Raw genomic sequence first — 26953 nt, forward strand, 5'->3', positions numbered from 1 at the left:
CTTGATCCCCGATACCAAAAAAAAAAAAAAGAATCGCCAGCAAACCTCAGCGGGCAAAACTTCCCTCAAGTGTCTCAGCCAAAAAGGAGGAGAGGGTCACTCTGCCCAGGCCAGGCTGCTCCCCGGGGAGACCCACAGCCTCTGGCCTTGGCTTCCAAAGCCCAGCGCAGCGCTGCTCTGGAGCGTCCTGGCAGCCTCGCAGCTGCCCTCCCTCGGGCCAGGGCTGGGGGCCGCATCTGAGACCTTTCCCCTTGCCTGGTCTTTGTCTCTTCCTCTCTTCTCTGTCCTCTGAGGTCAGCTCCAGGGGGCTTCACAGGCCTCTCCCTCTCCCTCTCTCTCTGGCAACTCAATGTGCAGTGCTCCCCGGTACTAATTCTAATTGTCCAACTTCCATTGGGGGAGAACCCCTAGTGACAGACACACTATGCAGGCTTATGGAGCAGTATCAGGGATAAAAATGCTGCGAGTTTATTTATGGTCACAATAAGCATTTAAATAAGATGCACCCTGGCAAGAAGTAAAGTGCAGCCAAGGTGACTCGTTCATACTTTACTCTTCGAAGTGCTCTCATGTTTCCCTTTGTCTCGTTAAAAGGTCCTATGTAGTTATTGTAGTCCTTTAATTTTTAAGGTTCTGATTTTCCATGTTTCCAAACCATTTGGATCACGCTAAATGTAGGTGCAGTACACTTTCTGGCATACAAGTTGTTCTTTCAGCATTTTCTCTTGTAATTCTCCAGAGGAGGTGAGCCATGCTGAAATTTTGATCATTGCAAGTGAAAAAGCTTGTGGCACTTAACAAATAGATATTGACTGTAGATACGTGTTTTTATTATTTACTAAATCCTACGTGGAGAGGAATCACAATAATATGACAGTTGTTTAGGTTACAGTTTCCACAGAAAATATTGCTACTTCAAACTGAAACTAAATGAGAATTATCCAAAATATGTTTCTTTCAGAGAGATTAATCAAAATATTCTCATATTAACATTTTTTTATATTTTCCTAAAGTTTCAAACGATGGTAAATTAAAATGTCATGGTATGATCATGGAAGAAAGTAGCATCGTACAAAATATTTGTTCATCAGAAAAAAATAAAGAGGCCACATTACAACTGACAGACATTTTCATCTTGAGCATTTCTGGTTGAACCCTTTCTGTGTGGTTCATTTCAATTTAGAGCTCTCATTTCTCCCATCATATTAGCAATTTGCTTTACTTACTCTATAAAGTTTTTATCAGGGTCCAAATAATGTGCTGCAAAACACAGTATAAATAATGTACCATTGTCAGTTTCATTGTCAAGCAGAACGAGGGGTCACACTGTGGAATGTCACACAGACCAAGGCATCAATAGCCCAAATATGCCCAGATCCACCTAGAAGTTGGGGTTCTTAATGAGCTTGGGGCTACACTTCTGATGCTCAAATCTGCCTCCTTCCAAAACTTCTCTGCCTTAGCTTCATAGCCTCAATAATTTTATTTGCCTGTCACCAGAGTGATGCCCCACAGTTTCCCTAGGCTTTTACACGTTCCCGTGTACCCTCTCTGTCTGGCTTCTGTTTCTAAGCTCTAAAACTGACACTATTTACAGTTAAATATAAATCATGGTGGACACTTACTAGGGAACACCATATAGCCATTAAGAACCAAGAGTAAGTTTTATTTGTCCCACATGAAATAATTTCTGAGGTACATTCCTTGTAAAAAATCGGGCTCAACACAGTCCAGCAGGAATCCACTGTGTTGTGTTTTGTGAAAATATATATATCACACACAAGGTCGTACATCTGTATATAAACATACTAATTTTTCACTGAAATTACCATGGGTTTTCTTATGAAAGTAAACGTAACACTTGCAAATATATCAAAAGTTTTATCTTGGCACACATTGCCAGTAGAATATATTTATGACATCAAAATCAGCCTGCCTTAATGTCAGCTTATCCTAATGTCATATAACTGACTAAGATTAATATTTCATTTATTCTAGTATAAATATTTACTTTACATTATAAGAAAATCAAACAACTTGGGAAAATTCATAAATCTTAGTTCTGCTTTATTTTAATCAATATGTGTAGTGTGTATTTGCTTCTTCATTGGACTATTCATATAGATGTCTTCAAATACCAATATCTTTCTTTCATGTTTGTATGTCATTTATTAACTTACCTAAAATTTAGTTTCCAATTTAGAACAGCTGTATAAATTATAAGACATCAACATATTTTACATGGCAAATATTTTGCTTCTGTTATCATTGAACACATTACAGATGATTGTACTGCATTATCTATGTTCTCTTTTATTAATCTGAGCCATCTTAAGACAAATCTTGGCACCTATGAGAATGATTTCAATGCAAATACTCTCATTGCTGCATATATGGATTCTCAGGAGACAGGACATTTGGCTTTTGATTCTCAAACTGACACATGACAAACATGACTTTTTAAAATTAGCATGTGTCTCTGGCTGATATTTCTCCTGGGTAAAAACATGTGCAAATTAAGGAAACATGACAGATATATTGGTGTAAAAATGTAGGATAACATCTAAGAAAAATATCAGAAAACTTTTTAGAATTTACTAATTCTTCATCTCACATCTGTATTTTTCTTGTTATATTGTTTGCTTGCTTATTTTCTTGGAAGGTGAGAACATAAAATGAAGGTAGAAAATGGTTCTCACATTCTGTAGAATTGGATTTCATTAACATTGAGAGATATAAGACAGTCTGAAGCCCACACACAAGTCTTGCATCTGGGACCTGAACTTTCTCCAAGTGACTGCACATTTCTCGCCCTCACTTGAGGATGGCAGACCCCAGTGTGTCTCATTCTAGTTAGGGAGAAGCACTTAGAGGGATCAGATGGAAGTTCCTGAAAGGGTGAATGAAGACCTGCATGAATGGACCCCAGTGCAGGGGACACCAGAAGTCGCCTTTCCTAGGGAGAAGTGGAGGTGGTGTGTTTCCCTGCCAGAACCCCCCGGCCAGGCTCCTCCACCCTGGTCCTGGTTTCTTCTCCGTGCTCAGTCTTTAACTTACTCTCTCAAACCTTCAACTTAAATTTTTAAAGTGGGACATATGGTTTTATATGATTTGAAATGTTTAAGATATAAGCAAGATAAAATTATTTGCTGCTTAAAAAACCAAAAGATGAATATGAGGCTGTGCCTTGGTTTGCGCAGTTGTGTTTGTCTGTTAATGAGTGTGGGGTGTGTAAAGTAAGGAATTCTCACTAAGGAAGATCCTGAAGGTGAGTCACTGGGCCTGTGCAGATCTCTAGGTCTCTCCTTCCGTAAAACCACACATCGTACCTCAATAAGGCCCTCTACTCTACAGCCACTTCTGCATCTTTGCCTCCTCTTTCCTCCTCCACCGGCCAAGCGTGACACAGGCAGCCCAGCACTTCCACCTAGAAGGGAGCAACTCTGTTCCTCTGCATCCACCTCTGTGTCCCAGGAGGAAAGAACATAAGCGAGGCTGGGAGCAGGAGAGAGGAACCCAGAAGGAAGCCCACCTTCCCTGAGATAGGACAGGGGCTTCCAGGCCCTCCCGGCCTTGGTAGGGAGATTCAATCAGGTGGGGGAGCTGCCTCTGTCTGGAACTTCGTGGGTTTTGTTCCTTTGCTCCAGAATGAGGCCTGAGCAGGATGTTGAGTTCCTGGAACCCTGACAGGTCAGGGCTGGTTCCCCCAGCTGTCTCCTGCCAGAGCCCTGGGCCACTGTTCCGAAGCCCAGCTCAGCTCCTGCTAGGTCCAGGGCTGCTTTTCTGATAGGCTTCTTGCTTCTTTATCCCAGGTGCTGTGAAAAACTCAAGTTCCAGGTGTGGTTGCACAGGTCTGTAGGCCAGGCACTCTGGCAGGCTGAGGCAGCAGGACCCCCAGTTTGAGCTCAGCCTGGGCAATTTAGCAATTTAGAGAGAGCTTGTCTCAAAATATATATATATATATATATATATATATAGTAACATTAAATGTCTATGTTAGTACATCATTATGCATTAAATACCATATTACATAAAATAAAATTAAAAGGTATGGAGATGTAGCTCAGTGCAGAGATCCGGGCTTTAATCTCCAGCACCAAGAAAGAAGCTAATTAGAGGCAGCAGAAGGATGAGGTTTGGAAAAGGAGTGAGGGTGCCAGTGCTGAGAGCTACTCCAGGCTGGAGACAGTTATGTCAGGCAGAGACGCAGCTTTCCCACTCGGGAGTGGAGCTCTGTTCCCTGCAGGGTCCGAAACCCCAAACCCAGAGCTCTCTGAGCACCAGCCAACTTCATCTCCTTTCCCATTCATTTCTAGGCTTCTGCAGTGGACGCTCCCTGACTAACTGTAATGTAGCCCTCACCTAATCTTGACTGTAACCCTCCTGGAATTTACAACCTCTTTCTTATTTTTTAATTCATCTTTCTTTTATTTTATTTTGCAGTATTGTGGGTGGAACCCAGGGATTCTGCATTGAGCTGCATCTCCAGCCCATGTTTTCAGTTTTTATTTTGAGACAGAGTCTCTAAGTCACCACGTTGCCCAGGACTGGGCTAGAATTTCCCATCTCCTGGCTTTGGCTGCCCATGGCGCTGGCATCACAGCTGTGTGCACCGTACCTGCTTGTTCTTTACTTTTAGACTTCTGGCTGAGTTTTGCTGGACAGTTCCTAATTTTGGACCATGTTCAAAGGACATTTTGGCTGTATGGAAAGCTGGCTTTTCCTGTGCTCTGGGAATAGAAGGTACTGGGGATCGACCACGCTTCCTGTATCAACTGTATGTGGTTTTGACAGCACATAAATAAGCCATAAACCCACTAAACTAAAGGTGGCCACGAGATGAATAAAACAAAAAGCTATTTTTTTAAGCAGGTAAATTTTAATCCATGATTAGGCGGACATAGTAGACATTTATACTTTTAATCTTGCTGTCAAATTTGTTTTGTGTTAGGTAACCTCAATAGACAGAGTTTTTGTGACAATTGAGATTCTAGTCAGCCTTACTCGAAAGATGGAAGAACCTGCCACTGACCTTGGGACTGATTGCGGAAGCCATGATGGCTCTGACTTTGTGACCTAAAGCTGCATCTTCGCTTATGTTCATATTCTGAGAGCACTGCAAAACCCTAACCTGAGGCAAATGGCCCCAGTTAATTATTTTATCTGCCAGGTGGATTTTATTAGCAAGAGGTTAGAAAAATAGAAAAGTCTTTTCTTGAGATATGCAGTAGATAAATGTATTTAACTTTAAAATGCAGGTCCTCTAAGAAGTTCTTTTTAAAATTTTCAATGGAAAAAATTTCCAAATGTTCATTATGATCAAATCTCCATTAAACATAAAGAAAATAAAGGTGGTTTCCAAAAAAAATGGCCCCTTGTCAGGAGTGGGATGTGAAGAATGCAGAAAGATCAATAAAATCAAGCAGCTCTCATTAATCAAACAGCCCAAGAGGTGCCAATGATTGGATTTGAATTCACCTCCCTGCACTCCAGTGAGAGAATCTGCTTATTTTGTGAAGCAGCCAACCTGTCAACTTGATAAATGGGGTTAATTCTTTCATAAGTAACTACTCTGTTGTTTCTTTTATATGTTGATGAATGTACACAGTAAAACTAAGATTATTTGCTAAAAATATAAATAAAGCCTTGATCACTTTGACCAAGAATTGCTTTTTTTTAAATGAGATGACTAAATATTTTTAAACTGAAATCCCTGTTTAAAGGGTTGAACTTGGAGGAGAGTCATAGCATTACATGGGGTGATCTTAGTTTGCTATGTCTTAGATCAACTAAACTATATGCTTTACTAGTAGAGACATGTGAAGGCTTTGGATAACAGACGACAATTTACTAAAATAGCATAACTATATTTCATGTCTCCTCTGAGAGTGCTTGAGAAACTATTAGGTGAACATTTCACTTAAATGACCTTTTCTCCTGCATTTCTTGAAAAATAGGATGAAAATTGTATTCAAATATAATTAAAGCAAAACAAAAAAGTGAAAGGCAAACAGCTTTTTAAAAATCATGCCTATTAAGAGCCAGAGTAAGTTACCCTGTGCTGTTGGGGTTTTCTCTTTTTAACAAGAGATATAGTGAGATAGTTTGTTAAAGTCCTCCACAAACTTTACAATAAAAATGTTGAAAGAATTGCCAATAGAAACAAGCACATAAGCAACAATGATTGAGACAAATTATTGCTAATATTGTGAACAATATCCCCAGAGACAGTGATAGTGCCAGTGCCCTGGTAAAGAATACTCTGTAGTTCATTTTATCACAGATTTTCAGTTACAGCACAATATTTGGTTTCTATTTGATGTGAACTATAAATTTCTGGAAGAAGAGTGATCCCTCCAAAATTCAGTTATTTGGGCCAGGGATTTAGCTCAGTGGTTCCGGAGCCTGCCTTGCAAGCACAAAGTCCCGAATTCGATTCCCGGTACCAAAAACAAACTAAATTCAGTTGTTTACTCCTCAACCCCAGGCCATGTGACTATATTTGAGAAAGGGATTTTAGAGAGGAATTAAGATCATCAAATTGGGCTCCTAATCCAATAAGAAGATTCTCATTCAACATTCTCTCTCTCTGCCCCCTCCCTGCTGTAAGAATAAGTGAGACAACAGCTATTTACAAGCCTGAAAACTAGCCCCTACTGGACACTGAATTGGCTGGCATCTCAATCTTGAACTTATTTGCCAGAACTGTGAAAAATGCATTTCTGCTGTTTAAGGCATCCAGTCTGTGGTGTCTTGTTATAAAAGCAGGAGCTGACAAAGATATACCTGTTTCTGCTTTGAACTGTCAAATATTTCAGCAAATTCTTCAATGTGTGTCATAAGCAATGGCCATGCCTCTGCACTGAGCTTTCTGCCACTGCACTGTCCAATCCCTAGAGCACTGGTTCTAAGTGAGGCGTCCTCCTGCCCTCAGGGACCCTTTCACACTGCCTAGCAGTATTTTTAGCTCTCCTGAAAGGTGAGGGGGAAGGCTGCTACTACATCTGAGAGTAGAGGCCAGGGAAGAGGGACCTGTGTTTTTGGAGGTTGCTGTTGTCTGTGATGTCTTACATTGTTCATTCTTTTTCCATTGGCTCTGCACATTATTAGGTTTCCTTTCAGCAGCTCCGTATGCACCTAACACACGGGGGCCATTCCTGCCCTCCCACCCGCCTGCCTGCCCTCTCCCTGAGTGTCACATGCAGGGTTCAGTGTGTGCATCACACCAGACTGGAGTGGAGCACAGAGCTCCCCCACGCGGTGATGGGGCTCAAGGTCTCTAGGTGGAGGAACTCCGCCCCACGGGAAACCACTTTTAAAGCTCCAACGTGTTAGTGTTACCACCACATCTCTAAAGCTTACAGTCATTTTCCTGTATCTCGATTGTTCTTTTCTATAAACATCTTTTTGAGACACAATTCATACAGCACACAAGTCACTCATTTTAAGCCCCCTGCTCAGGGGCTTTCAGTGCAGCCACAGATGAGTAGATGGATCTCTGCAGTCAATTTTAGAACATTTCCAGGACCTTCACTATCACCTTTGTAAGACAGAAGTCTTCCCCTCCTCCCAGCCCTAAGCAACCGCTAATGTTTTCACTTTCTTTCTCAACTACTTTCTATCAGTTTCCCTATTCTGGAGTTTCTTAGGAGTGGAATCACATAACCTGTGCACTTCTGTGACAGCCTTCTTCCGGTTGGCATACTTTTGAGTCCTGGCCTAAGAGGAGCTGGTGTCGGTACTTTCTGCATGGCTCTCCCATCTTTGCTAATCCTCTCATCCCTTTGTGAACACTTGGGATGCTTCTACCTTTGACGGCTATGAGTAACACATTTGCATACAAGTTTCTGTGTTTTCGTTTCTCTCAAGTGTGGATCTAATGGAATTTCTGGAACTCCATGGCAAACTCTATATGCACTTAATCATTTAAGAAACGGTCTGTCTGTTTCCCAAATGCAGTGCCACCATGTGACATCCCCACCAGCAGTGCATAAGAATTCCTATTTCCCACATCCTCTGCAACACTTTTTTTCTAACTTTTTCACTCCTGCCATCCAAAAGGACATGAAATAGCTTTTATTTACATTTCCCTGATGACTAGTGATGCTGAGCATCTTTTCCTATGTTTATTGGCCATCCTAGAAAAAACGTCTTCTCAGATTTCTACCTCTCAGCCTACTCAACCAATGCCCAGCACACCACAGGCCCCTTTTCTCAATGTATTAAAATTGTCCATCAATATTTGGCTTTTATGCCATATGTAGATGACAAAATGTCAAATATGAATGCTTTAGACAACGGAGCCATATTATGGTTTCATAACTTCAGCCCCTCTGAAATAGTTGTCTTTTGTTTACTTAATGGTCTGTGTAATTCATACCATCATATACTTGAGCTCTTTCTTAGCCATAGAAATCTCCTCTTAAGACATTAAAACAAATTTTATCTTCTTGGGGATAAATTCCTCCTGAAACTGCCTGACCTGCCTTAGGTCAGCTTCATAAATTTTATTTGGAGAGTTTTCGCATTCAGAAGTCCTTCTGTAATGGGAAGTCTGTGACTTAATGGGTATAGAAGGTTACGGTGACATATGCAAGAGAAAATGCTGGTGGGGAACTGACAAGCTAAGACAGCTCCACTGGAACTGGACCAGTAAAGTGAGCTCCTCCCAGCCAAACAAGATGACATAGATGGAAAGAGGCGGGAAGTGCTCAAATGTGGCCACCTTCCTAACCAGATGAGTGACTTGATTTTTCTGATTGTGCACGCCTACAGAATGAAGTGCTGAATAATGTTGACTCCAGAGTTGAGAACATCACTTACCTAGGTCACAAAATAAGAGGAAACAGGCTAAAACCCAATTTCAGGACAATGCTGTTCCATTCAATTTCACACTTTTTATCGGTTTACCTTGACCTTTAAACTTTAGGTAGGTCAAAAATTTTTGACTTGTATTTTCTATTTATCCTTCCCTCCTGAAAACATCTTTAAATTTTTACTCTCTCTTTCACCTACATAGAACAGGTTCTTTTGTGTGTAAGGTATTAATAAAAATTTTTATAAAGTACCAATTAAATTATTTCCTGAGATTTCATGAGACACCTTGGAAATGGGCACTTGTAGAAGTACTAACACACTGTGGGCTGTAATGACAGGTTCGTTAAAATATGTACGAGAGAAGTCTGCAAATTCTTTATATTATTTCCTTCCTTGCTTCACCATTTATTTAAATCCATAATTAAAGATAATTGAGAACCATAGTGGTGGAACTAAGCTCGTGTATATCATATCAAGTAAGAATACCTTTTTAGAAGTAGTGATAGTTCCTGATGAGAGCAGCTACACATATAAATAATAATCAGCTCTAAATCTCCGGCGGATGACTGTGGACATGGATGGCTCGGCGGGTGTGGAGGCTGCAGTGTGCTCCCATGCACGGTGCTCTGAAGCCCCAGCTACCACACCGATCCTCAGGCACGAACCCGCATGTGCCAGCCTGTGTGTGCACCGTGTCCACAGCTCCCCATGCATTGTCTTATCCAGGATCAGAACAACAAGGTAGATACTAATTATTTTTAATGGGAAAACTTGAGACAGAAGATTTAATTAGTTCCCCCGAAGACAAATTGGCAACACACAGGCAGAGCTGAGATTCCAAGACGAGCATCTTGGGATCGGAGCTGAGAGGTTGGCTTTCTCAACCACTGAACCAATAGGGCTCACGGTGTGGTTTCACAATATTTCTATTTCATCTAAGTAAGGTCCTTTGTGTCACAGCTTAACAACCGTGCTGGTTATTTAAATCTTTTTAAAACCATGGTTTAAGAGTTTCTTTGACTTGGACAGAAGATGTATACTGAAAAAGTCATATGTTTAATATTTACCTGAATTCACAGAGAATTCAGATTGAGCTACTGGCTAAACCTTACACCTTTAGTATCAGCTTATAAATGCTTCCAGTTGAAAAATTAAGCATAAATACATTAGTGCATTAATAGGAAACATAAAATTTATTGATCTTGCTACACCCAACAACTTAACTATTTCTTGTTGCTCATGGGAGTGGCCTGACTGTGTTGTGTCTTCCTCATACAGTGCAAGGGGGTTGGCAATGTGCACCCCTCCTGGATTAGCTGTAAAGAGAACACATCTGCCATTGTGTTCACTTGCTAAGGTGGCAAATGTTCTTCCCTTGTCTTCAAAACCACTGGAATCAGGAAGACCCCGGGGGTGGGGCTTCACCGATGCCCCTTTCTGTTCTCTTGATGTCGCTCCTCCCAGGCAGCAGTGACATCTGTCATGCCATTCGAGAATAGCAGCCTTCTCCTAATCCCCAAAGATCTACTGTTCTTTTCTTCGTGAACACTTTTTGAGCCACTATTAATCTTATCATTCTTCACACTTATTCAGTGTGACTCACCCTTGGGATTATTTTAGCTATTCTTGGTTAAAACTGTTCAAGAGAAATTTTACCAAATGGCAGAAAAAGTGGAGAAAACAGACAGACAGGCCAAGCAAAGCCAAAGGTGTGGATGCAGCTTCCAGTTATGTGGGATTCTGACTGCAAAGTCTGCCCGGAAGTTACTGTGTTAACAGCACTTTACAGCCGTGTCGTGGGGACACTGACAGCATTGCTAAGGTGACCATTATAATGTATCAGCACTCTACGATTGGAAGAGGGACAATTATGCTCATATTTTTATTGTCCTTTAATTTTAGGAAAAAATATCCATGCATAACTGATAGAGTCAACTACAGCAGAACTTTTAGTGCCTCACTAAAGTACCAAGATTTATCAGTCATGGTACCCAGAAAAATTATAATTTTATTGGCTCACTTAGCTAGTTGAATACTGGGAGCTGGGAGGCTGTGTGTATGTGTGTGGGGGTAAGCTCTAGTGCTAGCCTGTGAGTTTGTGGCTGCCTAAGGGAGGAACAGACTCCATATCTTGGTAGCAAGGAAGTGGGAACTGGCAAACATGGAGAAGACAATGCAAAGGATGCCAGCAGCTTCTGTGTTACAGTTTCACTCAAGCAAGTCTCATGTGCATTTCTTCTTTCTCCAACTACTCAGAATTTCACTTTAGGATCAATGTCAGATTTGTACCAATATCTAAATATATACTGAGAAATAATTTTTATTAATTTCTCTCAAACTTTTCAGTTGCCCACTGAGCTGAAGCAAAAGATCTCATGTTGCTTATCTTCCTGTCTCACATTCCAATGAAGAAAACCTTAGTAATATGCGATAGAGTGCACATTTCAGTTTTGTGTGTGTGTATATATATATATATATATATATATATATATATATATACACACACATATATATATATCTGCTTCGCAATAAAAACGTGGCTGATTTGTCTGCAAAGTGCCGAGCAAACTAGTTAAATTAATTTTCCTAGGTCACAAATGTATTGGTAAATACACCTTACTCAAAGTTTTTCTTTAAAAAATGCATGACAAAATAAACAGAAAATAAATAAAGCAAACATAATATCTGGTTATAAAACAAGCTGAAGTTATAAGCAACTCAAGCAAGGCTGAGAATGAGCTCATAAACTGTCTTTTCTAAAATGTCAATCACTTCCTAATATGGATTCCCAACAGTTTGGAAAAACTACAAATATTACCTGGGCCCAGACATTCTTATTAAAGTACTCAGTTCTCCTAAACACTATGATTTCCTTTCCGAAGGGCTCTTTTGGGATCCATTTCAGCTTGCTCCTGTCAGGCAGCTGGGAATCACAGCCCACATTAGCACCACACAAGGTCTCACGTGGAGACCGGTTCCTCAGGCTGCTCTCAGAATCACTGCACCATAATCTCTCCTTGTTGATTCCCCATGTGCAGAGAGATTTTTTAAGAGAGGCCAGGCACTGCGCAACAATGCCATGAACTCTCATTTTCCAAATGGATGCCATCTCTCTCCACAATGGGACCCTTGTTCTCCACTGACATGGCGTAAATAGAAGGGTGACCTCTGGAGGTTTGTTGGGATGGTCTCCCGTGCCTAGACACACTTTGTTTTCAAGCACACCAAGTGAAGAATGTATGGTATTATATTCTTACCAAATCATATTTAAAGATTTATGTTTAACCTTTGAAAACTGGCTGCAGGCCAACCCTCTTGGTTGTTGCTAGGGATGGTGGTTAGTAGGTCTGTCTGACACAACAGGGCCCAAGACAAAGTTCCTTCCACCCGCAGCATTTCAAGAGGGTACGTGCTGCCCCTTCCCCGCCAGATGAGGCAGGCTGCCAGCCCCCAGCTGGCTTCCTACAGCAGACAGATGAAAATGCTCACCCACTCTGACGCTGGGGGAATCATCAATCTGTCAACAGAAAATAAAATACACAAGCACGAGAAACTGGTAGCATTTCTCAGTCTGGAGGAGGCTGCCAGGTCCAGAGAGCTGAACTTTGCCACCTTGGGTAGAATATGCTCTTCCATGTCTGGTTACAGTGAGGAAAGGGGTGTGGGGTGTGCGCGTCCCCGAGTTTAGCTTCTTGTTTCCTGTCTTCCTTCCAGCATCATCTTTCTCCACTGCTGTCCGAACACACTGTAGGTACCCCCGCCCTCTCCTTTCCTCCCTTTGCCCATATGTGAGAGAACACCGCTGAACTTGATCATTTATCACATCCATGTTGATGCTGGAATTCTGTAGGGAATTTTAAATCTTTAATGACTTTATATTTTCTCCACTGTCGAGCTCTACTTCAAGGTTTTTGTTGCTTGTTAAAAAAAAGTCAAGATATAAATATCTGTGTTTTGCTATTTTTCTAGGATGTATGTTTTTTATAGAAGTTATTAATATTATAGTATTTTTGTTGGGTACTAAAAAAACCTCATTATTTAGCTAAGTCAAACTAGCTGATTGTGACTCTACTAAAGAGAAGTGAATTTAATTTAATGCATCACTGATTCATTTCTCTTCTGCTAAGGAGCTTCAGAAGATCCTCATGGTCTTTTGCAGCTGGATGGAGTATTCCATGAGGAAGTCCTCTGGTCTTGCTCCAACCAATCATCTCTAAAATGCTGTGGTTTCAGGAACCACAGTACCTCAGGTGTCACCCTCTGGTGTTCGCCAAGCTTGGGCACTAGTTTTCTTACTGAGCTTGAGACTCCTCGTACCGATCGACTGTCCCTAAGTCCAAAACATACTATTTCCATTTCCTTTATTTTCCTTTTAGGAATGATTGGAGCCACAGGACTGTGGTCGGTAGAGTCTCAATTACTTCCGGACTCACCCACCCTTCTGAGTGTGCCACTCTTCTGAGCCCCAGGTTAGACTGCTTCTACTGCCCCTGCAAGCATAGCCTCTCTGTATTCAGGTTTTAGAAAACAAAAGCCAAGAAAAAGCCTTAGCTTTTCAGGCCATCTTCTCTTGCAGTCTAATCCAGCATAAGCCTTTGAGACCAAGGAACCCAAAACCCCGGCCATTCACCAGGAATTTAGAAGTGTGAAATAAACTAAAATCTCATTTGAATACATTTTTCTTCCTGCCAAATAAAATTTTTGATACTGAAATTTATCTTTACCACATCATAATAGAAACTTAATTTATAAATCATATGGAAATATTCCTGTATCTTACACTAACTTCTAATTCCCCCCTTTCTTCAACGCATTTATTATCTCACCAAGTTCAGCTTAGCACTGAATGGTAAACAGTCGCATTTAGAAGTTTTATATTTGTAAATATCTTTAATTCCAAAAGTGTCATAGCATTTAATCCCATTTAGTCTCTCAAGACATAGCACTACTCCATCCTCTCTAAACCTCCGAGCACTGCTGTCTCACAGGGTAAAGGCTGCAGCAGAGCGGAATGGAACACCCTGTCCTTGGGGCCTGAGGTAGAAGCTGGATTTCTCCACTGTTCATCTCATAAATTTAATGATAATTTTCTATTTTTGAAAGTTGTCACTGTCTATTTTCCTTGACACACAAACACAACTTCTTAAGTGATTTAATTTTCATTTTCTGCATATGCTTTATATTATCCTTGTTAAAAATGAAAGAACATTTATGCTCTTATGTAGCTTTTCCAACAACTGCCACTGAGTTGGCATTGGCTCTGACCTACATCACTGACTTCCTACTTTTCCCCAACCCTACATCCAGAGGACATTCATACCAATATCACGACAAAATGTAAAACAGTATTTTAAATGAGCTTGCCCACTTTTTGTCTTCTGTTAGATGCCAGGCAAATGCCTGGCAAGTCCTCAGCTTCTGCTTTGGAGTCAACAGCATGAATGTTCTCTCGGTTTCCATTACAGCATCAAACCCTTTCTGTTCCCCCTTCTCTTTGCATTCATTGCTTTCTTAATCTCAGCTCAGCTGAGAATAGGGAAGAGTCAGATTTAAGGGTTTTCATTTTCAAAATTAAGGAGCTTTTCTACTTTAAAACAAACAATCTTAACCACCCACATTATTAGCATCGGCATGTCTGGACACCTTTCCCCTCTCTGTACTAGATTTACTTGTACCCATTACATTCACAAAGTAAAGACCACATTTTTATTTACATTGTTTGAGGTTACATAAATCATCCCTCCAAAAATATGTTGAAGAAACATTTAGAGCCAAGGAAATCAAATGTCTCCAGTTATCTAATCCTGCTTAATATTAAAAGCATATGATATTGACTATGTGGGTCACTTATCATTTGGAGAAGCAGTATCACCTTTGCTCACAATTGCATAAGACAGATGATATTTTGTGGTGATCCAAGATCCCTGATTTGAACAATTCATTAAACTTTTATCTAACTGGGGTTATTTCACTCAATTCCAGTAGGCAGATGTCTGGATTCCTGCATACGCATGTGGTGCCCAGTAGGGATGCTTATATGCATAGAAAAATATGATCGGTACTGCTTCATCTCAGCAGTTTAGAATTATTCTCTCCACGTAGGGGAATTGGACATGTTGCTCTTTCTTCTTCACCTTTGTTGGTTTTTACAACTGTGACTTTTTTTCCAAAAAGTGAACAGAGTACTACATTCCAAACGGAAGTAAGAAGTTAATATCTGGCATGCTACTCATTTATAGAGGAAATTCATGGCCTTAGAAGGGAATATTTGTTTGCTTTCTATTGAGGAGCAGCTACCATTTCCAGTATGTTAGTACTGCATACATATATTATTTTATTATCTACTATCTAAAGGAGTCATTTCTCTATCAAGTAGCTCTGATGAGTTGACAAATAGAAACTTTAACATTTCTGGAATAATTAATCCTTGACATTGTACAAAAGAACTGCTAAATATATTAAAAGGTCTTACAAACCAACCAGAAAAATGAGATAGAAAAAGTACGCACAAGTATGAGTAGACTTTTATAAAAGAGGATATGTGAATGCCAGTAAACCTAAAAAGTTGCAACCTCATTAGATATAATACAAAAGCAAACCTAAAGCCTCAGTGGGATCTTACTTGGGACCCAAGAGATTGGCAAAACAAAGAAATCAGGTAATATAAGTGTCAGTAAGCCTGTAGGTGAAAGGACACCTCTAGACACGGTGCAGCATTGTAAGCTGGGGTGACCTTTAGGGAGTAGAGGGTTATCAGAACATTCATTACAGACCCTCTGGCTAGCAACCCCACTTCCAAAGAAACAGTGTCTCACATTCACCAGGGACAAACAATAATGTTTGTAACATCACGTTCCTGATAACAAAAGTCCTAAGAGGCCAATTCCCATTACAGATGGGTTGGTGACTTTACAAGTGTGGTACTACGTGGCACTGCAAAAGAATAAAATACATCTGTTCTTAACAATGTGAGTCTTCAAATGTGATACTGAGTGAAATAAAAACGCAGCCCAAGAGTGTACAGAAGACACTATTTATAAACTGAAAAACAAATCAAAATTAAGCTATCTATGCTCAATTTTTTTAAAAAAGGATAAGAATGATAAATAAAAATGCAGGGTAGTGACATGGGCTGGACAGAATGGAGCTGAGACTCAGAGGGGCTCTGGGGTTGTGGTCATGGGACAGGGAAGGTTCTGGATCTCCTGTCATGTAACAGAGTCACAGTGTGTGCGGTCCCTAAGTGGAACGCAGCTCACACCTGAGAAAGCATTGGAATACACGAATGAGTATCAGGGAACTCATAGCTTCTGTTTCCTTGGACTTTTTATAAGACAGGATCAAGAGTAAACTCAGTGTGGGGTTTCTCAAACTTAGCACTGTTGACGTTTGGGGTGGACATGGTGTGTGTGTGTGTGCGCACGCGTGTGTGTGTTAGTGCTGTTTTGCGCCCTGTGAACCGTGTGGTGCGGGCGCTGGACTCCAGCAGCAGCTCCAGTCACCACCCAAGCTCTTGTCACGCTCTGGGAGCCTCCCCTGGGAGGAGAAGGCCCCGATGGAGACACCGTGCGCCAGGTAACTCAGCGAGAGGACAGGAAGTCAGGCTGGGCTCTGTCCCTGTGCGGCCAAACAGTAAGAAGTGCACACCCCGGTGCTGCCTCCTCTAAGCGGCCTCACACACGTGACGCTGTATGTTAAACTTACTGTTTTAGTGCGTCGCAATGTCTCTGAACGCTTTGTAAGGGTGACCCAGGAGTCACACAGAGCAAGCTCCCTTGCGTAGCCCTGATGCACACACACTCTCCCGTCGATTCAGGAGCTCACACCGCCTGTGCGGCCGACTCCTGCCTCAGCTGGCTTCCCGCTATCCTGACAGGCAGCAGAATTACTCCCGGTCCTGCTCGGCCCATCTCCACAGGGCACCATGTCCCACTGTAACACTGTCACACTATTACAGTTCTACACGCGCGCACACCAGGATGCCTCCCGTCAGTTCCCTTGAGGCTGGCTTTAGGCCTTCTTCCTCTTCCTGTTAGAAAGCTCCTTCACCCCTGGCCTCAGGAACCATCGCCTGGCCCTGGACCACACGTGGCTGAAGACTGAATGTGTTCACTTTGGAGCTTCACTAACCCCCCAAAGACAGTGACTTCAAATGGAAGTCAAACAAATTGAGGCATCATTTTTGGTCAAAAATCCATACATTTTAAGTTTTTCTTTTATCTTTGTAAATTTATCAGCATATAGGCAAAATTGTCAGTTTCAATCTGTAATTAAAATAGATCTCAGGTGACTCATTATTGAACTATTGGGTCTGTTCTAGGTGGAAACTTAAATAAGACTTGAGAGAACAGTAGTATGAATTGTGAAGTCATTCGAACCTAAAGATTACCGAGATTTTACCCAACTGTGCTCCCATCCTCCTCTACCCTTGGGACTGGGAGGGAACCCGGGCCTTCACACTGAGCTGCACCTCCAGCCTTGCTATTTACCTCCTTCTGAGACAGGTTCTCAGTTGCCCAGTCTGGGCTCAAACCTGAGATCTTGCCTCTGCTCCTAGAGTGCACAAGCAGCTTCTCTACTGTGTTTTAAATTATTTTATTTCCTGGCTTATTTCAAAATTTTGAATATCAAAACTATCTCACTTCTACCTATTTAACTATGTAACTCTAAAATATTTAGATGTGTCAGGAATTTAACCCTATTCTTGGTTTTATTTTTGTTTTTGGTAGTGCTGGAGATTGAAGCCTGGACCACACCCGTTCATGTGATCTGCCACTAAGCAACATTTCTTGCCCTCATAATTAGATTTTTTAAGAGAAATTAAGGACTAAATATGAGAACCATTTTATAGTACAAATTTAACATAAGATCCTACAGTTTCATGTGTCTTCTCATTTGTTAAGGCCACAGTAATGATTACTGACGTAAAAAAATATTTATTGAAATCCATACTTCCTTTTAAGATGCCCAACAGTAACATTAAATCTGAATTACCAAATTACAAAGAAAGGAAGGGTGGGAAGGAGGGAGAAAAATGGGGTGGGGGAAGGGAGGGAGGAAGGAAGGGAAAAGAAAAAGAGAGATAAAGGGCGAGGAGAGAGAATGAGAGAGAATTCACTGAGAAAAGCCAGGACCAGACTGGTGATGAGTGTCCCTAGTCCCTTCGTCCCTGCAGGCTGCAATAATCCTTTCCAAATGGACTCAGAACTGAGCAATCTTTCTGACCATTCTAGAAATGTAAATATATTCCAGAAATTTGAAGGGGAAAAAGGCATCAAAGCCATTGTTTCTTACCCAAGGTACAAAACTCAGCATGTATACTGTCAACAATTTCCAAATCCAATAATGGAAGAGAAATTATCTTGCCACAGGAGAAAAGAATCAGAATCTCAGAAGCATGATTCTTTTTAATTCTGAACATTCACTTTATAACAAGAGTAAGAACATTTTAAAGATGGGCTTTTGTAAAAACAATCTAATTCAATAAAAACAATTTAAGCCTGCTACTGGTTCCTCCCAGTGGAAACCCTTGTTGGGTATATTCATAGCAGTCCTGCTGACCTTATAATTTGGCCCATGTATTCTCAACTGTTTCTTTGGTTTTGTCTCCTCCAGAGTTCAAGCTATAAGGCCACCCAGGATGACAATGCCTGGTGCCTATTGAAGCCCTTTAGATAGACTCTCTGTAGAGTAACTCTGACTGCTGATCACATCTATGGACTTCTTCAGCCAGAAGCAGCCAGAACAGTCTTCGCCCTGTGCCCCCTCACAGCAGTCAGGGGTACTTCTTCAGAGGGGGAATATTGCAAATAGGTAAGTTAATTAGATATCTTATAGGCAGTTGGACAGGGCCTCCCTTAAGGTGCCAGCCCTCCAGGAGTCAACACAGGAAAGAGCCAACATAGAGAACAATTGAGGCACATTCACTTGTTAGCATTGTAAAAAGGAAAAGGAGTACTACTTCCCCTAGAGATAGATAGCAGTGATTGATATTCTAAATGGGAAATTCTTTGTGACTTGTTTTCCCCTTTGATCCTCATTTAATCAATATTACCTGGGTGACTGCACTTGTAATCTTATTGGTTGGTCATGGTTTTGCCCCACCTCATGCCCACCTTGTAAATTTCCATTATGTCCTACAGTTTTGTCCCACTTTGTACCCACTTCACTACATGGCTTTGCTGTACAAAACATCTTTGAAAAGTGGGGTGGGTGGGCAACACATTTTCTGGTCCCCCTTCTGTTTCTCTTAGAAGCTTTCTTTCTCTCAATAAATTTTTCCTACTCTTAATCTCCATTGTCCCTAAAATTCATTCTTTGACTTTAGAGAGCATGAACTTGAGGTTTGGATATCTAATAGGTTGGGAGTTACATCTCTTCCCCCTGTATCAGTACCATTTTGAGGAGACTAGGTGGTGGCACAGCTGGCTGGGGAAGTAGGCATGACCTGTGACATATGAAATACCAAGACACATGCACAGAACAGTTACCAGTGCCCTGAACATGGACTTCTTGTGAGAACTCAAGCAGGTTTTTGATAGCATGGCCTAGACCTGATGTCAGCCTGAGGTGTGGCTGATACAAACAGGATGGTCCATATTGAGCTTTTTACACTGCATTTTCTCTTGCATGGTAGCCTGCCCTCATGCTGTAGGGTGTACTTTTTTCCTACTCTTAGTTGGCCCCAACTTGCTGTGCAGAGCCTATTTCTTTCCCTATTTTTTTAAAAAAAATCTTTGCTACTGTTTGTGTTTCTCTTGAGCAATTCTTTTCTAAGGACAGAAAGAATCTAGAAAACAACTCCAGAAGGAGACTCCAGCACCCAAAACTGAGTAACATGGTCATCCACTCTAAACTCCTATAGTGTACTTGTTTTTTTTTTTTTAATTATTTTTACTTGACTTAAGCTCACTCTAGAGGCTATTTCTTTTCCTGCCTTTAATAAATGTAAAATTTTGCTACTATTTGCATTTGTCCTGACCAATTCTTTGCTTAAGACAGAAAGAACTTAGGAACTACCTCTAGAGGGAGACTCTAGCACCCTAAACCCCATAACAATTCTACTCACCTTGTTTCTTCTACTACTAATGGGGCATTACAAATGTAATAAAAGTAGACTTTCTAAGTAAAAAAAAAAAAAATTAAGCCTAAGTAAGAAATCATTCTTCCGATAAAACTCATAAAACTCTCCTACAGAGTATCCTGGAAGAACCTGCAGGCATAAGTAGCCCTATAATGCCATAGAAGATCATCTGAAGACTCCAGGAAGGCTGTTGTTTGGTGCACATTTATAACTTGACTTATGAACTAGTCTACTGCTATGGTTTAAATGTCTGTGCCCCTCTTCAAATGCATGTTGAGATTTAATGCCCTGTGCAAGAGTATTAAATTGTATGGTCAATAAAAGGTGATGGGTGACTTGTTCTGAGGGCTGAGTTCTCATGAACTGATTACAGCCTTAGAAAAGAGCTGGGGGAGCCTCACTGGACCCTTGTTGGCCCTTCTGCCCCTCACCTCTCTGGCCAGCAGTGCTCATGGTGCCATCTTGGAAGCAGGGACAAGGAACCCTCAGCACCTCAGGTCAAGAACTCCAGCCCGCAGCACCAGGAGTAAGATTTTCTGTCCTGCACTGACTGCCCACTGTCGGCCATTTCATTACGGCAGCAGGAATTAATTAAGCCATTTGCAGAATTTATAAATTACTGAGTAGAAATAGCATCAAAAAAATGAAATATCTAGGAATCAGTCTAATGAAGGAAGCAAAACACCTCTACATTGAGAACTACAGCACTCTGAAAAAAGAGATTGAAGAGTATATAAGAAAATGGAAAGACATCCCCTGTTTCTGGGTAAGAAGAACCAATATAGTGAAAATGGCCATACTTCCAAAGCTGCTATACAGATTCAATGCAATTCCAATTAAAATCCCAGCAGTATATTTCACAGATCTAGAGAAAAAAATCCAAAAATTTATTTGGAACCAGAATAGACCTAGAATAGCAAAAGCAATTCTAGGCAACAGAGACATGGCAGGGGGATATCACAATCCCCAACTTGAAACTATACTACAAAGCCACTGTGATAAAAACAGCATGGTGCTGGCAAAGAAACAGATCTGAGGATCGGTAGAATAGAGTAGAAGATACAGAAACAACTCCAGATGCACTCAGCCACTTCATCTTTGACAAAGAAGTCAACCACCTTCACTGAAGGAAAGATAGCCTCTTTAATCAATGGTGTTGGAAAAACTAGATTTCAACCTGCCAAAGATTAAAACTAGACCCCTATCTTTCACCATGCACTAAACTAAAATCAAAGTGGATTTATGATATAAATATTAAAACAGAAACAGTAAACTTGATGGAATATAAGTTAGGTAGAACTCTTGAAGACATTGACATAGGAAAAGACTTTATGAACAAAACCTCAGTAGCACAGGAACTAGCACAAAGAATCAACCACTGGGATTTCATCTTATTAAAAAGCTTCTGCACTGCAAGAGAAATCACCAACAGAGCTAAGAGACAATACAATGTGGGAAAAAATTTTTACCAGCTGTTCCTCAGACAAAGGTCTACTATCTAGAATATATATAAAGAACAAAAAAAACACAGACCCCCAAATATAAAGACCCAATTCAAAAATGGGGATCTGAAATGAACAGACATTTCTCAGACAAAGAAGTAAAAGCAGCAATAAACATATGAAAAAATGTTCAACATTACTGGTCATTTGAGAAATGCAGATTTCTCAAACCCAGTAAGAATGGCTGCTATCAAGAAATTAATCAATAACAAAGGCTGACGGGGCTGTGGGGAAAGAGGAACACTGCTCCACTGCTGGTGGGAGTGTAGACTGGTGCAACCACTGTGGAAATCAGTATGGAGATACCTCAAAGAACTAAGATTAGAAGTTCCATTTGACCCAGCTATTCCTCTGCTGTGTATCTTCCCAAAAGTATTAAAAGAATCATACCACAGTGATATATGCACACCCATGTTTATAGTGGCATAGTTTGTAATAGCTAAAACTTGGAAACAGCCCAAATGGCCATCAACTGGAGACTGGATAAAGAAAATGTGTTTTTTCTATAAAATGGAGTACTACTCAGCCATAAATAATGAGAAATTATAGACTTTTATAGCTAAGTGGATACACACTGAGGCAATACTATTAAGTGAAATGAATAGGACACACATGTATAAATACCGAATAGTTTCTCTGGTATGAAAAAATTAAAGTGTAAATAAGGATCAAAATGTATAATTGATACTGTGAAATAGGAAGAAAAGGTCTAAAGGAGTAGGGGAAGTGGGAGGGGTAGGAGAAAGGAAAGAAGAGAAGGAAAAAGTATGAGAAAAGGAAAAAAATGGAAACAAAGTCTTTGTAGATAGGGAGGGATGGAGGGGTTGCAGGGAGGGCAGGGGAATGGGAGAAAAAATAAGAACCAAGATGTATCATGTAAAGGTACAAGATCCCAATGATGAGTGTAAGTGTATTGTACACCTAAAATGTACCAAGAAACTTAATTTAAAAAAATAAAATAAATTACTGAGTAGATTTAAGAAATATACTTAAGATCAGTAAGACCTATGTCAATATATTTACTTGAAAATTAGTTTTTTTATTACTAAATTTATGAAAGAAGTATATTTATACTGTTTACTTAATTAGAAGTTTTTAATTAAAATTAACCATACTAGTACCAGGGATCAAACTCAAGACCTTGTGCTTTTGAGGCAGGTGGCGGAACCACTGAGCTAAATTCCAGGCCCTAACCATACTAATTTTTATTGTGCAGGTAAACTTAAATAATGTATATGAATCTATAAGTAGGATGTGAAAAGAAAGTTATCATTATCTGTATATTATAATACAATAATAATAGTATGCTGATTAATATTTCAATAAATTAAGACATAAAAATAAGAGTTTAATGTAATCAGTGCTATTATTATGAAATAATACCTATTTAAATTAATTCTAATTCACATTAGAAACATTTCACTGGTCATTATTATGTCTAATTTAAAAATATTAAACACATTAATTTTATGAGTATAAGCTATCAAAAAACTCTCAAAGGATACAAAGTTATTTTCAACAATCACTGATAAAATATTTGACAAATTATTCAGGAAAATCCTTTCAAAAGTTTTTATAAATTAAAATAATGAGTTCAATTCTATTTATTGTCAGTAAAAATGGTGACAACGGCATAAAAGAGAATTATATTCCTATTTCCTACATATTTTCCTGAAGAATGAGATTTTTATTACTCATAGCGTATGTCTTGACATTAGCATAACAACCAGCTAATCAAATAAACATTCCTCTATTTCTCATCTTTTCCACCCAAGAATTATTTAAGGAGGCAGGTGTGAGGCAAACTTCAGTTTTATTCAGGAATAGGGCATTAGCATTTTGTTTGAAATGCACACAATATTCTCCCAAAATAATTACTTCTGTATTTGCGCATATGCTCGAGAAGGTTGTAAAACCCAGTCATGTCGGTTTTTAAAAATTTTTTTGGTACCAGGGATGGAACTTGAGTCCTTGCACTTGCACAGCAGGTGGCAAAACTGCTGAGCTACATCCCCAGCCTGACTTTTTTATTTGAACATTGTTCAGAGGAATAAACATCTTTCCATGTGCTAAGGTTATAAGAGAAAAGTGAGGCTCTTGTTCAATTAAGCTCCCAATTGATTTTCTGTCTAACACATATTCTTAATAATAACTTTCATAACAGTAATTTAACAGCCTGAAGAAGTGGGTGGACAGAAGTAAACAATTTCAACTCCTAGCTGGGGAGGCCTAGGGATAGTAAAACACATTTTTTAAAAGGCAACGTTTTAAAGAAATCACCACACATATTCCACTTGGCCATGAGTAATACTTCAGGTAATTATGAATGTGAAAAAAAATGCCAGCCTTGATTTTTCAAAACAACATATTTTTCATATTGCTTCATTTATAAGAACTGGTACCCAGATTTTACTGAATAATTTGGTGGTCCCCTGTGCTACTGGCATTTGGTTTCAAAAGATAAATATAGTCTTGTTCCAAGAGCATTTATTTAGTAATTTCCCTTTAAAATTTCAAATGTAGCATTTGGGGAGGGAAAGAAAGTTATAGAAATATACATTTATCTACTTTTCAAAAAGTATAGTCATCAAATTATACACCAGGAAATATAAGTAATATTAACAAAGATGTATTCCAGATGGGTTTCTTAAATTATGATTATATTTCTGAACTGAGCCAAGTATTAAAAAATACACTTGAAAATCAGTGCTATGATGACAAACCACAATGAGATGAGAGAATAACTCTTCTAGCTTAATAATCTAAAACTGGAAGATTAAAACTCAGATTTAGTGTTACTAAGAGTGGTGAATACTATGTCCTTTTCACTTCAAAATCACGCTTTCAACAAATGCAAACTATTTTCCTAAGTAAAACTGAGAAACACGTGATGAGCCCAACCTGAGCCACCAGACTTGGCCTCCTCTGCTTTCCTTGAATGAGTAAGTTGCACTCAACCCTCCGTTTGAAGGTGACATTCACTCTACTTCATTTTGGCTCACAGTTTCCAAGTAAAGCAGAACGTTGACCAGCATATGGTCAGTTGAAAATTAAACCAGTTTGGGGGTGTATAATAATCACAAATAAAACACAAAAAAGTATTGCTCTGCTTTGGATCGGTTTTGATGCAGCAGTGCGAGTATTGGAATTAGCAAAAGATCAAGCTCATGGCCCTTCTGGGCCTTCCTGCGGCTTTGCGCAGGCGAACAGGCTGCTGGTCCTTCCCTCCTGAGCAGGACTCGTGGGGGGCGGAACGATGCTGTGGATGAGAGACTGCTAAGGAAACGCAGTCGTAAAGGTGGGTCAGAAGCACACGGACTGAGCCGGTCCGGCACTCATGCGGTCAGCTAGTCTGCTGCAGCCCCCAGACTCACTGTGGTGAGTGCCAGGGTGGCAGCCCTGAGAGGAAGGCCATGGAGAAGTGGCCTGGCCGAGGGCTCACTCCATACCTGGGCAGACGGCGCTGTCCTCCGGAGAGCGACCAGATCCCGGCTAGCTCTCTTCTGGCCTTGCTCTCCCCATGCCGTGCCCCCTGCACCCTGTGCCCTGCCCCCTGAGCCCCATGCCCTGCACCCTGTGCCCTGCACCCTGCTCAGGTGGGATCCGGCCAGGGCCCTGCCAGCTCCGCAGCACGACACTGAACTTCCAGGCTCCAGGCTGTGAGAAAGGCTTTCTGCTCCATACGAAGGACCCAGTTTGTGACTTTCTGTCAAAGCAGCAGAAGATGGACTGGACACTGCAGAGCCTCTGGGGAGATGCACACGGAGACCAGGGGAGGCCCCACAGGCCGGCCTGCCCCGTGCCCAGAGGCCCGGGACGCCCATGCGAGTGCTGAGGGGAGGAGAGAGGAAGCCTCCCGGGGCCACAGGAGGAGGAGTGGGGCAGCCTCTGCAGGGCGGTCTGGTGCTTCTTGCAAAACTAAACACTCACCTTTCAAGCCCCGGCTGCACTCCCTGCATTCTGCCTAAGGAGCTCAGATGTTTCGTCCACAGAAAACCCACACACGGGTGCTTGCAGCAGCTCTGTGCAGCACTGCCATAAACTGGAAGCCACCGAGATGCTCTCCAGGGAGGCACAGGAGAGGAAAGAAAGGAAGAAGGGGAGCAAAGGGAGCAGAAGGAAAACAGGGCTGTACATCCAGACAACAAAATTAATCAGCACTAAAAAGAAATGAAGCTCTCGAGCTATGAAAAGACAGAGGAAACTTGAACGCACGACGTCAGTCTGAAAGGCCACGCAGCACATGATTCTGACCTCCTGGGAAGGGGGCAGCACGAAAAGCAATGTTCTCTGGGGTTGAGGCTGGAAAGGCTGAGGGGTGCTCAGGTGGGACAGTGCTCTGCCAGCCTGCATCCGCTGGGCCCACAGGCGCCACCCCAGAGCCTTGCATGGGAAGGTCAGCCCTGAGTGACGGCAGTATTGCTGTGACCCCAGCCGTAACCAACACCACTCGGGCAGCAGAGCGGCCAGGGCCACCAGGGCTCTGCATCCTCGCTCCTCCCTCCGCTGTGCTGTGAACCAAAGACAACGCCAAAGAAAATCTTCAGGAGGGTGTTCGTGTCTCCTCCAGCTCATCTACCAGTTCTCATGGACAACACCGATGACCCCAGTGACTGCTACCCAAGTAATCGTTCTTGATGGTGTGCAAATGCAAATAAATGTTTTGCACCTGCTTCCAAACTCAAGCAAAATTCCTTATTCCCTATGCATGTGTCATTCTCCAAATTCTTCTTTAAACTTATTATATTATTACTACTTCTCCAATTAATAAGTTAAACAAATTAGTTAATAAGTAAGTTAACTAATAAGTTAAATAAATTTTTGGCATATATTCCTTTATTAGTTATATGAGATACTTTGGCAGTACTGGGGATCGAACCCAGGGCCTTCACATTGAGCTACATCCTCAGCTCATTTTTTATTTTGAGACAGGGTCTCTCTAAGTTGCTAAGCTGCCCAGGTTAGGCTCAAAACAGCAATCGTCCTGCCTCAGCCTCCCAGAAAGCTGGGATTACAGGCATGCACCACCACACATGGCTGAATTGACATTTTAACTTAAAAATTATCCTTTAAAAAATACCCTACATTTTTAATGACTTGCGTGACCATTACTCATTGATTTTGCATACTTTTTCAGAAGATTGTTTTAAGCTTGGGTTTTTTTCTCCAATCACACTTTAACTTTCACACTATATCATCTGGTGTAGTGAGTGAGAGTTTCAAACATATGGATCAGGATAAATTTACTTTGTAATTGTACAAAACTGCTTTCCAAAGTACAGCTTTACAAAATTGGAACTAAGGCACACAACATCCTACAGTTTGATCGACTGGAATTTACCAATCTAGAACTAAGTGAACTATAGCATACGACATGGAAGTTTGGATGCCCTTTTGTATCCATTATGACTGCTGAAAGTACAGATATTCTTGGAGAATTAACAAAACCAACAGGTTGCTATGGAAATTTTATTTCCTAGACTGTGCACAAGGTCACCTGTGTGACATACAGCCTACGCCGAATGTGAGTGTTGTTTTCACACCATGAAGG

The 26953-nt window shown here is 40.9% G+C and overlaps 1 protein-coding gene across 3 annotated transcripts in view; it reads right to left on the reverse strand.

The window, feature by feature from the left end:
• Window positions 1-26953, reverse strand: part of Sema3e (semaphorin 3E) — a 243798-nt gene that overhangs the window by 156148 nt on the left and 60697 nt on the right. The gene's annotated exons all lie outside the window — the stretch shown is intronic.

Source organism: Heterocephalus glaber, unplaced genomic scaffold (genome assembly GCF_053883595.1).
Source record: "Heterocephalus glaber isolate CG9 unplaced genomic scaffold, H.glaber_assembly_v1.0 deba00000678, whole genome shotgun sequence".
In the NCBI taxonomy this organism is placed as follows: Eukaryota; Metazoa; Chordata; class Mammalia; order Rodentia; family Bathyergidae; genus Heterocephalus; species Heterocephalus glaber.